Genomic DNA, 12,491 nt, shown 5'->3' on the forward strand with positions numbered 1-12,491 from the left:
CGTAAACATGCCGGCCAACCCTTTCCAACCTGATCCAGTTGCTTAGAAAAATAAGCCTCGGGACGTCTCCATGCTCCTAACAGCTGTGTAAGCACTTCTAGGGCCACCCCCTTTCGTTTATGTACGTACAACTGAAACGGCTCAGAGAGATCCGGCAGGCCCAGAGCTGGGGCTTTTATCAATTTTTTTTTTAGGATTTTAAATGCCCTGTCAGCCTCTGGGGTCCAATAGAAGGGGTCATGATCCGCTCCTTTTACACAGTCGTGCAGGGGTTTAGCCCACAGTCCAAACTCTGGGATTCATATCCTGCAAAAGCCTGCCACACCCAGAAATGCCCTGAGCCGCTTACGATTACTTGGGGTAGGAACTTGACAGATAGCTTCCTTTCCTTTTTTTTTTTTTCGCTTGAATGCTGACGTTCCCCTTGCCTTAGCTGTAATCTGATTCCTTTACCTTAGACAACAGAGTTCTTAGGAGGATATTACAGTCGTCTCAGTTCGGCTTGTGACTACTGAGGCACCCCTCAAAGACTGATATAAACCTGCTTGGGTTCGTTGAGAATTCCCCAGCCTGTGTTTTAAAAGCTGCTAAGTCTATTGGATTGAATGGCACATGGGTGTAAACTTGCATAGTGGTAGCCTGACGTCCGTCTGCCCCTGGGCAAGCCACAACAGTCTCAGTAAGCAAAGGATAGAGTCCCACCGAGGGGGCAATCTCTGTAACCCGAGGCATCCTACCCTTATAAGGTGGGGGTGTGGGGGCCGAAGGGGACACCGGCTCTGCCATTACAGTGGGGGTGGGGGTCTAGGGACTAACATTAGCTACTACCGAACCAGTCGGAGTCAAATTACAACTCTGCAGAATTACAGCTCTATTTTATTTTTTTAAAGCTATAAACATTTGTGCATACAAATGTTCATTTCATTTACCCATTTACTGATAAAACTAATTGGAGGATCGTGTTGTAATTAATTGACCCTCCTGGTGGCCACCACTCCTGGTCCTCTAGTTGATATTGAAGCCAGTCAACTGTACAGAATCGTTTTAATTGGCTTTTAGTTATCGGATTTGCACCAAATACCTTCCAGTTTGCTAGAATGCATTCTAGGGGCATACACCGTGCCCTAACCCCCGAGCTCTGTCCCATACCTACAGGGTAACTCTGGGCGTCCCCAGGTTCCAACAGAGCATACAATCCGGATTTCAAAAGGTTCCTACCTTATCCAAGGGACCGGTTCTTCACCGTCATCCACAACTTCTCCTCCCCTATGTCCAAGGGACCGGTTCTTCACCATCATCCACCACAACTGCTTCTCCACTATATGAGTGCGTTGCACCGCTGTGCCCTCCGGGGTCGATCAAATCGCGTCTTCTCCGAGGCCCTGATGAACTCACCGGTGCGCACTGGGCGTCGGTTCTCGCCGCAATCCTCGACCTCCAGGAGGGGTCCGGGCAAGGCTAAATTGCAGCCTCGTGGCCCACCCAGGGACGCCAAAAGCTGTTGCCGGCACCCAGTGCCAAGAGGCTAAACAACAGCTGGAGTTGGTTCACTACCCAGTGTGCTACACCAAATAATCACAACGGGGTGGAGAAGCAGAAAAGTTTATTTGCAGCTGCACAAAGGTACAGGGAGAATAAAATTTTAAATTTTGCACCCAGAGCAGGAAGTTACACAGGCTTTTATACATTTTTTTTTAGCATACTTATTTAACAGCAAGCTGCCCTAAGTATCCATATAGCCAGCCAATTCAGTTCCCAGCTAGTGCCCTTGTGCTTTGTATTATTTTTTAAACCATACATAAAGCTGCTTTATTCAGCATTGTTTTTTCATATTTGCCCTGTTTGGCCTTGCTTAGTTTCAGGCAGTTTGACTCTGCAATATATTGTTGCAGATCCTCAGCATAACTGCTGTGAGTGCCTCCAGGCCTGGGGGGCGCCAAGGACACTTGGGCCTAGTACGCAGAGCTGCTGCGAGTGCCTCCAGGCGGGAGGGGAGGCCAAGGACACTTGGGCCTAGTGCGAAGGGGCTTCATCGACACTTGTGGTCTTCCATCCCCTCGAGTTACCTAGTGGCCATGCCCCGGTGTCCCCAACAAGAGTAACAGCCGTGTTAGTCTGTATTCGCAAAAAGAAAAGGAGTACTTGTACAAGTATTTGTACAGGTACTCCTAGTCTATGATGTGGCACTCGCTCCCTCAGAGATGATGCTTCCCAGCCTGTGATGCAGAGCTCATCCCTCTTGCACCCTGCCAAGACAAGTTCCAGTCTGGAATTCATTCACACACCCCTCCGTTTTGTTAAGTATGGCTCTAAATAGGGTAATCTTATTTCCTAAAGGGAAAATGGGACACCACATGAGGCTAGCATAAGCCCTCTCTCCCCCTGCAAAGGGGGCTGGCCTTAGTTGCTCATCTGAGCCCCCCTCCGCTACTCAGGGCAAGTCTGTGCTCCCCCTCCCCTGCACGGGGTTAGCCTGAGCGTTCCCACGTCCCCGCCCCCCCTGTGCAGAGCTGGCTCAAGCTGCTCAGAGAAGGCCAAACACACCCTGATGCCTGGAGTGTTTGAACTAAAGGGGGCTGCTCCAGATAGAATTAAGATGCATTGGAAGTCTATGTGTGTGCAAGAAGCTGCTTTGTCACTAGTTAGACTGTCCTTTTTTGTGTGGGTAAATATAAAAGGCATTAGTCTGTGGTGTTGTTAATGCAGCATCATTGATCAGCATGAAGTTAACATTAAAAATAAATATATATTGAAACATACATTCATTATAATTCATTTTCAGTCTTCTTTTTCTGAACCAAGTCAACCAGGTTGGAAGACAGGAACGGGAAAGGAAGCCCCAATATTCTCTGGGGGACTCAGTAAGAGAAACATTTAGGGAGAGTAGTTACAAGGCAGTTCTAATTCCAAACTAGCTTCAGGCACATTGAAATATGGCTGGGTGTTTTATATAGAATATTGAAGCGATTACTCATTTGAGACAGACACTGTGCAATTTGACTACAAGCACTGTGTTAATATTCAATATAACTGAATTTGTATAGCATCTGCGAGAAGCGTAACTTGTCCTGATGAAGTCCTTGCATAGGAGCTTGTGGGCTGTCCCCAGGCTTGCCAGTAGAAAGATGATTTTGATCCCTTTGTCCCTCCTCCTCTTTGAGGACATGGCCTTGGTTTCCCTACAATGAATGTTGTGTAAGGAGATTGCTGCCTATGCACCTCATCATCACCCTTAATAGAAATGGGAGGTCCATAGACTCCTTATTTGCCCTTATGTGCAAGGTGGTGTTATCCACGGTGTGCCTCTGACGGCAGGCGAAGAATTCCTCAGTGCACCCCGTTCCTCAGGTGTGTATGATTACCCCAGTAGGATTCTGCATAAAGCACCTCAATACTGCCCCTACACTTATTGCATCCCCTCCCCACTTTTTTTAACATACTTACCTAACATGTATTCTGATCAGAAAGAGACTCAACATCTCTGCATCATCACAGTAATGCAACAGAACCATCGTTTGCCTGTAACAAACTCTTCTCCAGCTTGCTAAGGACTCACTGACACAAACACGTCTCTTTTATGTCATTTTATTGTCCAAAACTTCAGTCAGATGAACAAAAACACAGTTCCTCAGTTCACCCTGGGCTACAGCTCCCAGGGGGTTTTCCCCCTTTAATTCTCCAGTTCCTTCTACCGCCCATCCCGGGGGCTCAGGTAGTCCTGTTGCCAGGGTCGGCAAGTGATATCGGCCCGTGATGCCTGTGTTCCAAGAATATTCAGGGCCTGAGGGCCCAGCTCCACCAATGTTCCAGGCCTGGTCTCTCCCCTGGCCTCACCTGCCACCCCTGCACGCCTCCCCTGGAGCGTCTCCTGGCCCCACTTGCCACCCCTGGGTGATTTAAAGGGGCCCGGGGACCCGCAACCAGCACCACCACCAGCAGCACTGTGGGGCTAAGGTAGCTTCCTGCCCTCCCTCAGGCCACACCACTCCCGGAAGCAGCCAGCACGTTCCTGCGGCCCTGGACATGTGTCTCCACGTGCTGCCCCTGCCCTGAGCGCTGACTCTGCAGTTCCCATTGGCTGGGAACTGCAGCCAATGGGAGCTGTGGGGGCGGTGCCTACAGGCAGTAGCACACAGAGACCTACCCCCGCGCAGGAGCTGCTGCCAGAGGGGTGTGCAGGTCGCTTTCGGGCGCCACCTGAGATAAGCGCCGCACCTCTCACCTCTCCCATACCCCAATCCCCTGCCCCAGCCCAGAGCCTGTCCCAAACCAAACTCCCTCCCAGAGCCCACATCCCCTCCTGCACCTCAACCTCCTGCCCTGGCCCAGAGCTCTCACCCTGCACCCAAACTCCCTCCCAGAGCCTGCACCCCTACCACATCCCTGCCCCAGCCCTGAGCCCACACCCCCTCTGCACCCAAACTCCCTCCCAGAGCCTTAGGCAGGTGGTGGGCAGGGGCGGGACTTGGACCCGTTCTGGACACCACCAAAAATTATACAAACCTGCCACCCCTGCCTGTTGCTCCTGCTTCCCTCCCTCTCCTTCCAGGGGACTCTGGCAATCCTAGGTTTCCCAGGCTCCGTGTTACCAGGGACCAGGTAGTAAGGGTCTCATATCTCCTGAGGCCCAGGTGCCTTCCTTTAAAGCACAGCTGAAATCAGCTGACCAGTAACAGGTACAATGGTTCAGTTCCCTCCTAAAGGGCCAGTCTCAACCTGTGACATCCCCACACTTACAACCTTCTCCCATAACTTTTTTATGCAGTGAACCTTTTCTGGTGGGTTTTCTTGGCACAGCCTCAGCTTTACATTCCCCCAAGGAGAGCTGGTTAAAATTTTTAAATCAAAAATTTTTTCAATGAAAAATGGCCTTTTAAAAATGTTCACAGAAAATTTTTAAAATTTTCCATTTTTTTCAACAAAACTTTGCAAACCAAAATATTTCAAGTTTCTAGTTTTTACTGAAAACTGATAAACTTCCATTAAAATGTTTGAAGTTGTGATAAATGAACAGGGGTGGAGGTAGCTCCCTTTTATGGACACCCAACCAGCCAGTAGCTATAAAATCCCTCCTAGTAGCTGTTCCCTAATTGCTCTACCTGTAAAGGGTTTAAAAGTCTCACTGCTATGCATAGGTAAAAGGAAGTAAGTGGGCACCTGGCCAAAAGAGCCAATGGGAAGGCTAGAACTTTTTAAAATTGAAAAAAAGACTCCTCTTTTGTCTGTCTGTTGTTGTTCTACCAGAGAGAGGTGGACAGGGCAGCAGCTATCCTGTAAGAAGCTTGAGCCAGGTACAAAAAAATCATCTGTATCATACCTAGAAACTACTCATTTAAAACTCCAGATATGTAAGTGGATCAGGAAATGTTTAGGAAGATGTGATTAGGTTTCTCCCTTTTATTTTGTTATGGTTTGTGGATTCCTTTGTGCTAACCCCGGTGCATTTGTTTTGCTTGTAACCTTTAAGCTGGACCTCAAGAAAGCTATTCTTGGTGTTTAATCCTTTGTAGTTGCTCTTTTAAAAATTTAGCAATAGCCAGATGTATTCCCAGATGTATTTTCTTTCTTCTTTTATTCATAAAATTTACCTTTTTTAAGAACAGAATTGGATATTTGTGTTTTAAGAGGTTTGTGCACGTTGTTTAATTAGCTGGTGGCAACAGCTGATTTCCTTTTCTTTCTTTTTTTCTTAGCTCTTCCCTGGAGGGGTGGGGGGTGAAAGGGCTTGAGGGTACCACACACGAAGGAATTCCCAAGTGTGCCTTCCTGGGCTCTCAAAGGGGTTCTGCACTTGAGTGGTGGCAGCATCTACTTATCCAAAGTCAGAGAAAAGCTGTAACCTTTGGAGTTTAATACAAGCCTGGACTGGCCAGTATTACTTTTTAGAATCCTTGCGGGCCCCCACCTTCTGCACTAGAAGTGCCAGAATGGGGAATTAACCTTGACGTGGTGGCAGAGCGGTGGGATCATTTTGAACCAGAGGCACAGACCTCAGGATTTTAAAAGAACACATTTTTCCTTTTGGCAGCCTGCAAAGCCAGGGAGGTTTTTGTTTTCTCTTTCCGCTCTCTTTCTTTTTTTTGTTGCCTTTAGGCGGAAACAGACACACAGAGGACTTAGCCTTCAAGGCCAGGGAGTCCAACAAGCAATTTATTATTTTTTTCCCTAGCTTTGTGGCAACAAACTAGCTAAGCTAGAGTAGGAAAGCCCTGTGCATGAGGTTGCGGTTGGGCACCAAAACCCTAGAGCAACCAGTCTTCCCAAAGCGGCATGCCACAGAGAAGACAAACCCAGATCAAGCCCAGACATCCAGCTCCATGACAGAAATACAGGTAGGGGATGTAGGACCGGACATTTTCCCGGAGGGAATGGTCAGCCCTCCCCAACCTGAGATCCAGGTGCCAAGATGGAAGGATGCCCTTAACCCAGACCAAGTTCTAACTGCGGAAGACAGGAATTTCTTCCTACAGATGAAGCGCTTGGAGACGGAAGCGGAGGAGAAGCGCTTGGAGGTGGAGGAGAGGAGAGAGACAAAGCGCTTGGAGGGGGAAATGGCGGCAGAGTGCTTACAAGCAGAGACAGAGCTGAAGTGCTTAGAGCTGGAAAGTGCTAAGCTTGCTCAGCCAGGTAGCTCTAACAGTCCTCCTCCAGGTACCGCTCCCCACTTCAAGAAATTCCTCACATACAAGGCAGGCGATGATACAGAGGCCTTCTTAGAAAATTTTTGAAAGGGCCTGCCTTGGATACAACATCCCTACAGACCAGTATATGGTGGAGCTGAGGCCACAGCTCAGTGGACCCTTAGCAGAGATGGCAGCTGAAATGCCTAAAGAACCCATTAACTAGTACAATCTTTTTAAAAAAGAAGGCCAGAATTAGGATGGGGCTAACACTCGAGCATGCTCGTCGGCGGTTAAGAGCCCTAAGGTGGAAACCAGATGTGGCATTTTCCCGACACGCCTACCACATTGTAAAAAATTGGGATGCCTGGACATTAGGAGCAAGTGTTGAGTCTCTGGAAGATCTGTCTCCCCTCATACAAATGGAGCAGGTCTTAGAGGATGTTCCTGAGGAAATAGAAATGTACATACTAGATGGGAAGCCCAAAACTGTAATCGAGGTGGGGGAGATCAGAGCCGAATGGGTGGAGGTGGCAGAGAAAAAGAAAGCTAGTAGCAATTGGAGCAGATACCAGAAGGGGCAACCCAAGATGACACCCCACCATCGGAGTCAGCCCAAGGCCCCACCTCTCATGGAGGAGCCCTCCACACAGCCAAGGTGACCCCAAATGTCCTCTTGTCCCACCACCCTACTCTCCAACCACCCACCTCGCCCCAGCCCACAGCCAGCAGGGTGATGCTTTAAATGTAATGAGTTTGGGCATATGAAGGCCAACAGCCCCAAGAGCACCACCCAACTGCAGCTCCTCACTCCGGGATCCCACCGAGATCCTTCAGGCCCACATGTCTCGCAAATACCCACAGAGCGAAGAGAAACTGTGAGTGGGGGTGGGAGGAAGATTACTGTATGGAGAGACATTGGAGCACTGGTGTCAGCTATCCACCAATCCCTGGTGGACCCCAAATTCATCAACCCAGGGGCCCAAGTGACAGTGCAACCTTTTAAGGCCAACTCTTAACTTGCCTACAGCCAAGTTGCCTGTCCAGTACAAGGGCTGGTCAGGAATATGGACCTTTGCAGTCTATGACTATTATCCCATTCCCATGCTGCTAGGAGAAGATGTAGCCAACCATGTAAGGCTAACAAAAAGGGTGGGGATGGTCACCTGCAGCCAGGCTAAACAGGCCTCCACACTTAACTCCATTCCTGAGCCTCCTACAAGGACCCAGTCCGTGTCCCCTGATACCACAGGCCTGGGGACCCAGCCAGAGGTGGTGGAACCAGACTCCAGACCAGAGTCTATTGCAGCGGTTATAGATCCAGTTCCTGGGACCCAGCCAGAACCAGCCTAAGGATCCAAACTGGCGGAGCAGTCAGCACCAGAGCCCATGCTTGCAACCCCACGAGAGTCAGGGGAGCCAGCATCAAAGGGTGCCACAGAGCCTGCACCAGTAGCTAAACCGGCACAAGAAGCTCAACCGGATCCTGAAATACAACCTAGTGCACCAGCAGAGAGCGGTTCACAGTCGACGGAGACATCCCCCATCACCTCCATCACTTCCAGTGGGACCAAGCTCAACCCAGTGAGGAACTAATGTCTCCAGCATCAAGGGAGCAGTTCCAGGCAGAGCAGGAAGCGGATGAAAGCCTCAAGGGAGCTTGGATAGCGGCATGGAGCCACCAACCGCCTCTCAGCTCTTCTAATAGGTCAAGGTTTGTTGTAGAAGGAGGACTCTTATACAAGGAGACCCTTTCTGGTGGGCACGAGAATTGGCATCCTTAGAGACAGTTGGTAGTTCCAACTAAGTTTCGGGAAAAGCTCTTGAGCTTAGCCCTCGATCACTCTCATGGCCATCCTGGGGTGAATAGGACCAAAGACAGTTTGGGAAAGTCATTCCAGTGGGAGGGAATGGGCAAGGATGTTTCTACCTATGTCCAGTCTTGTGAGGTGTCCCAAAAAGCGGGAAAACCCCAAGACCAGGTCAAAGCCCCTCTCCAGCCACTCCCCATCATTGAGGTTCCATTTCAGCATGTAGCTGTGGATATTCTGGGTCCTTTTCCGAAAAAGACACCCAGAGGAAAGCAGTACATACTGACTTTCATGGACTTTGCCACTCGATGGCCAGAAGCAGTAGCTTTAAGCAACACCAGGGCTAAAAGCATGAGCCAGGCATTGTCAGACATTGTTGCCAGGGTAGGTTGGCCCTCTGACATCCTTACAGATTCAGGAACTAACTTTCTGGCAGGGACCATGAAACGTCTTTGGAAAGCTTATGGGGTAAACCACTTGGTTGTCACCCCTTACTACCATCAAACAAATGGCCTGGTGGAGAAGTTTAATGGAACTTTGGGGGCCATGATACGTAAATTTGTGAATAAGCACTCCAATGATTGGGACCGAGTGTTGCATTAGTTGCTCTTTGCCTATAGGGCTGTACGACATCCCAGTTTGGGGTTTTCACCCTTTGAACTCGTTTATGGCCACGAAGTTAAGGGGCCCATTACAGATGGTGAAGCAGCAATTGGAGGGGGTTACATCTTCTCCAGGAACTAACATTTTGGACTTTGTAACCAACCTGCAAAACACTCTCAAAGACTCTCTAGCCCTTGCTCGACAAAACCTACAGGATGCTCAACAAGAGCAAAAGTCCTGATACGATAAACATGCCAGAGAGCGTTCCTTCAGAGTAGGTGACCAAGTCATGGTCCTGAAAGCGTTCCAGGTCAATAAGATGGAAGCATCGTGGGAGGGGCCATTTATGGTCCGAGAGTGCCTGGGAGCTGTTAATTACCTCATAGCATTCCCAGACTTTACCCTAAAACCTAAAGTATACCATGTTAATTCTCTAAAGCCTTTTTATTCCCAAGAAATCAAGGTTCTCCAGTTTACAGCCCAGGAGAGAGATGATGCTGAGTGGCCTGAAGGAGTCTACTATGAAGGGGAAAGCAACGGTGGCGTAGAAGAGGTGAGCCTTTCCATAACCCTTGGGCATAAGCAGTGACAGCAAATCCAGGAGCTGTGCACCAGCTTCGCGCCAATGCTTTCAGCCACCCCAGGACGGACAGAATGGGTGTACTACTACATTGACACAGGTGATGCTTGCCCAATTAGAGCTCAACCCTACCAGATGACTCCTCAAGCCAAACCTGCAATAGAAATGGAGATCAAGGACAGGTTACAGATGGGTGTAATCTGCAAGTCCATGGGCCTCTCCAATGGTTCTGGTTCTCAAACCAGATGGGGAAATCTGCTTTTGCTTGGACTACTGTAAGCTAAATGCTGTAACTCGCCCAGAGAACTATCCAATGCCACCAACACAGATCTCAAAGAAGGCACCTGTGAAAAGTATTGCTGAGATCTGTGATACCAGTTATTTTGGGTTCTGACTTTATTTTCTTTCTTTTAAATTTGAAAAGGAGCTACTGCTTTCTTGCCTCAAGCTCAACCTAGTTATTTTCAGTAGTTTGGAATCTTTGTCACCTTAAATGAGAGAAACAAGTTTTGTAAATGGCTGGAACCTGTGAAATAATCATATTTTGGCAAACATCACTGACAACCAAAAATACAAAAAAAAAAAAAAAAAAAAGTCCTGAGTGACAGATTTTGATAGTCACAAAATCCCCTCCAGACCTTTTATCTTTGGTCAGCCCATCACTAATTCACAGCCTTTTGGCTATTATCCAGGGCAGTATCAGTTTAATATCTGATACATCCTCTATCAGGGGACTACATGCGGCCCTTACAAGAGGATGGACTTAATAATCTGATAGGTCTTTTCCATCTCTAACTGCTAGAAACCTATTTAACACCAGATAACTCAGTTCCCAGTCTTTTGATTAGGGCATGCCAATATATTCGGGGGGATCACTGTAATCAAATCTTACAAAATCCTCTTAAACCCTCTATAAACAACCACTGTGATAGGAAGCTCCCCTAAGACTGCAGTGTGGTGGGAGGAAAATAAAGATCAGAAGTAATGATTTAGTCCCTGTAGCGGAGCTTGGCTCACTGGCACGCCACCTCTTGCTAGTTATCCTGGGAATTAGCTCGATTCCAGCGCAGAGCGCCCTCTTCAGGCCAGTGTCTCACCTACCGCTGGCCCCCATGTCCCTCCTGGACCCCAGTGCCCCTTTACCTCAGGGTTCTGCCCCAGCAGTAACCTACAATCTGGGTCTCCCCTCCCAGGGGAACCCCCAACCCTCTTAACCCATCTTGCCTCAGTGGCTGCTGCCAGTCCTCATCTAGACCCTGCTTACTTGGGCAGACTGCAGTCTGTAATGGCCACTCATCACTGGCAAGGACTTAGGACCTGCTGCTTTTGCTTATCCCCAGGCTGTCCCTCTGCAGCCCCAGTACCTTTTCCCCTTAAACATGGTCTGCAGCCTGGGGGTTTACCAGGTGAGAGTTCTCCAGCTCCCTTTGCCCTTCCCCAGCACTGCTCCACTTCAGGCACCTTGCTCCCAGGCAACTAGCCCTTCCCACTCCAGGGTATGTCTACACTACGAAATTAGGTTGAATTTATAGAAGTCAGTTTTTTAGAAATCATTTGTATATAGTCGATTGTGTGTGTCCCCACACAAAATGCTCTAAGTGCATTAAATGCATTAACTTGGTGGAGTGCTTCCACAGTACCGAGGCTAGCGTCGACTTCTGGAGCTTTGCACTGTGGGTAGCTATCCCGCAGTCTCCGCTGCCCATTGGAATTCTGGGTTGAGATCCCAAAGCCTAATGGGGCAAAAACATTGCTGCGGGTGGTTCTGGGTACATGTTGTCAGGCCCTCCCTCCCTCCGTGAAAACAATGGCAGACAATCGTTTCGCGCCTTTTTTCCTGGGTTATCTGTGCAGACGCCATACCATGGCAAGCATAGAGCCCGCTCAGCTCACTGTCACCGTATGTCTCCTGGGTGCTGGCAGACGTGGTACTGCATTGCTACACAGCAGCAGTTCATTGCCTTGTGGCAGCAGACAGTGCAATAGGCCTGATAACCATCATCATCATGTCCTAGGTGCTCTTGGCCGCCTCGGTAAGGTCGGTCAGGAGCACCTGGGCAGACATGGGCGCAGGGACTGAAATAGGAGTGACTCGACCAGGTCATTCTCTTTAGTCCTGCCGGCAGTCGTATTGCACCATCTTCTGGGGAGCAGCCAGGAGATGAGGATGGCTAGCAGTCCTACTGCACCGTCAGCTGCCAGCCAGAGATGTAAAAGATAGATGGAGTGGATCAAAAAAAGAAATAGACCCACATTAAACACCACGCACATTATCCAGCAGTATATGCAGCACCAGAACCTGGCAAAGCGAAACCAGGCTAGTAGGTGATGTCAGCGCGGTGACGAGAGTGATGAGGACATGGACACAGACTTCTCTCAAAGCACGGGCCCTGGCAACATGGGCATCATGGTGCTAATGGGGCAGGTTCATGCCATGGAACGCCGATTCTGGGCCCGGGAAACAAGCACAGACTGGTGGGACCACATAGTGTTGCAGGTCTGGGACGATTCCCAGTGGCTGCAAAACTTTCGCATGCGTAAGGGCACTTTCATGGAACTTTGTGACTTCCTTTCCCCTGCCCTGAAGCGACAGAATACCAAGATGAGAGCAGCCCTCACAGTTGAGAAGCGAGTGTCAATAGCCCCGTGGAAGCTTGCAATGCCAGACAGCTACTGGTCAGTCGGGAATCAATTTGGAGTGGGCAAATCTACTGTGGGAGCTGCTGTGATGTAAGTAGCCAACGCAATCAAAGATCTGCTGATATTAAGGGTAGTGACCCTGGGAAATGTGCAGGTCATAGTGGATGGCTTTGCTGCAATGGGATTCCCTAACTGTGGTGGGGCCATAGATGGAACCCATATCCCTATCTTGGCACT

Source organism: Chelonia mydas, chromosome 7 (assembly GCF_015237465.2).
Source record: "Chelonia mydas isolate rCheMyd1 chromosome 7, rCheMyd1.pri.v2, whole genome shotgun sequence".
Lineage (NCBI taxonomy): Eukaryota > Metazoa > Chordata > Testudines > Cheloniidae > Chelonia > Chelonia mydas.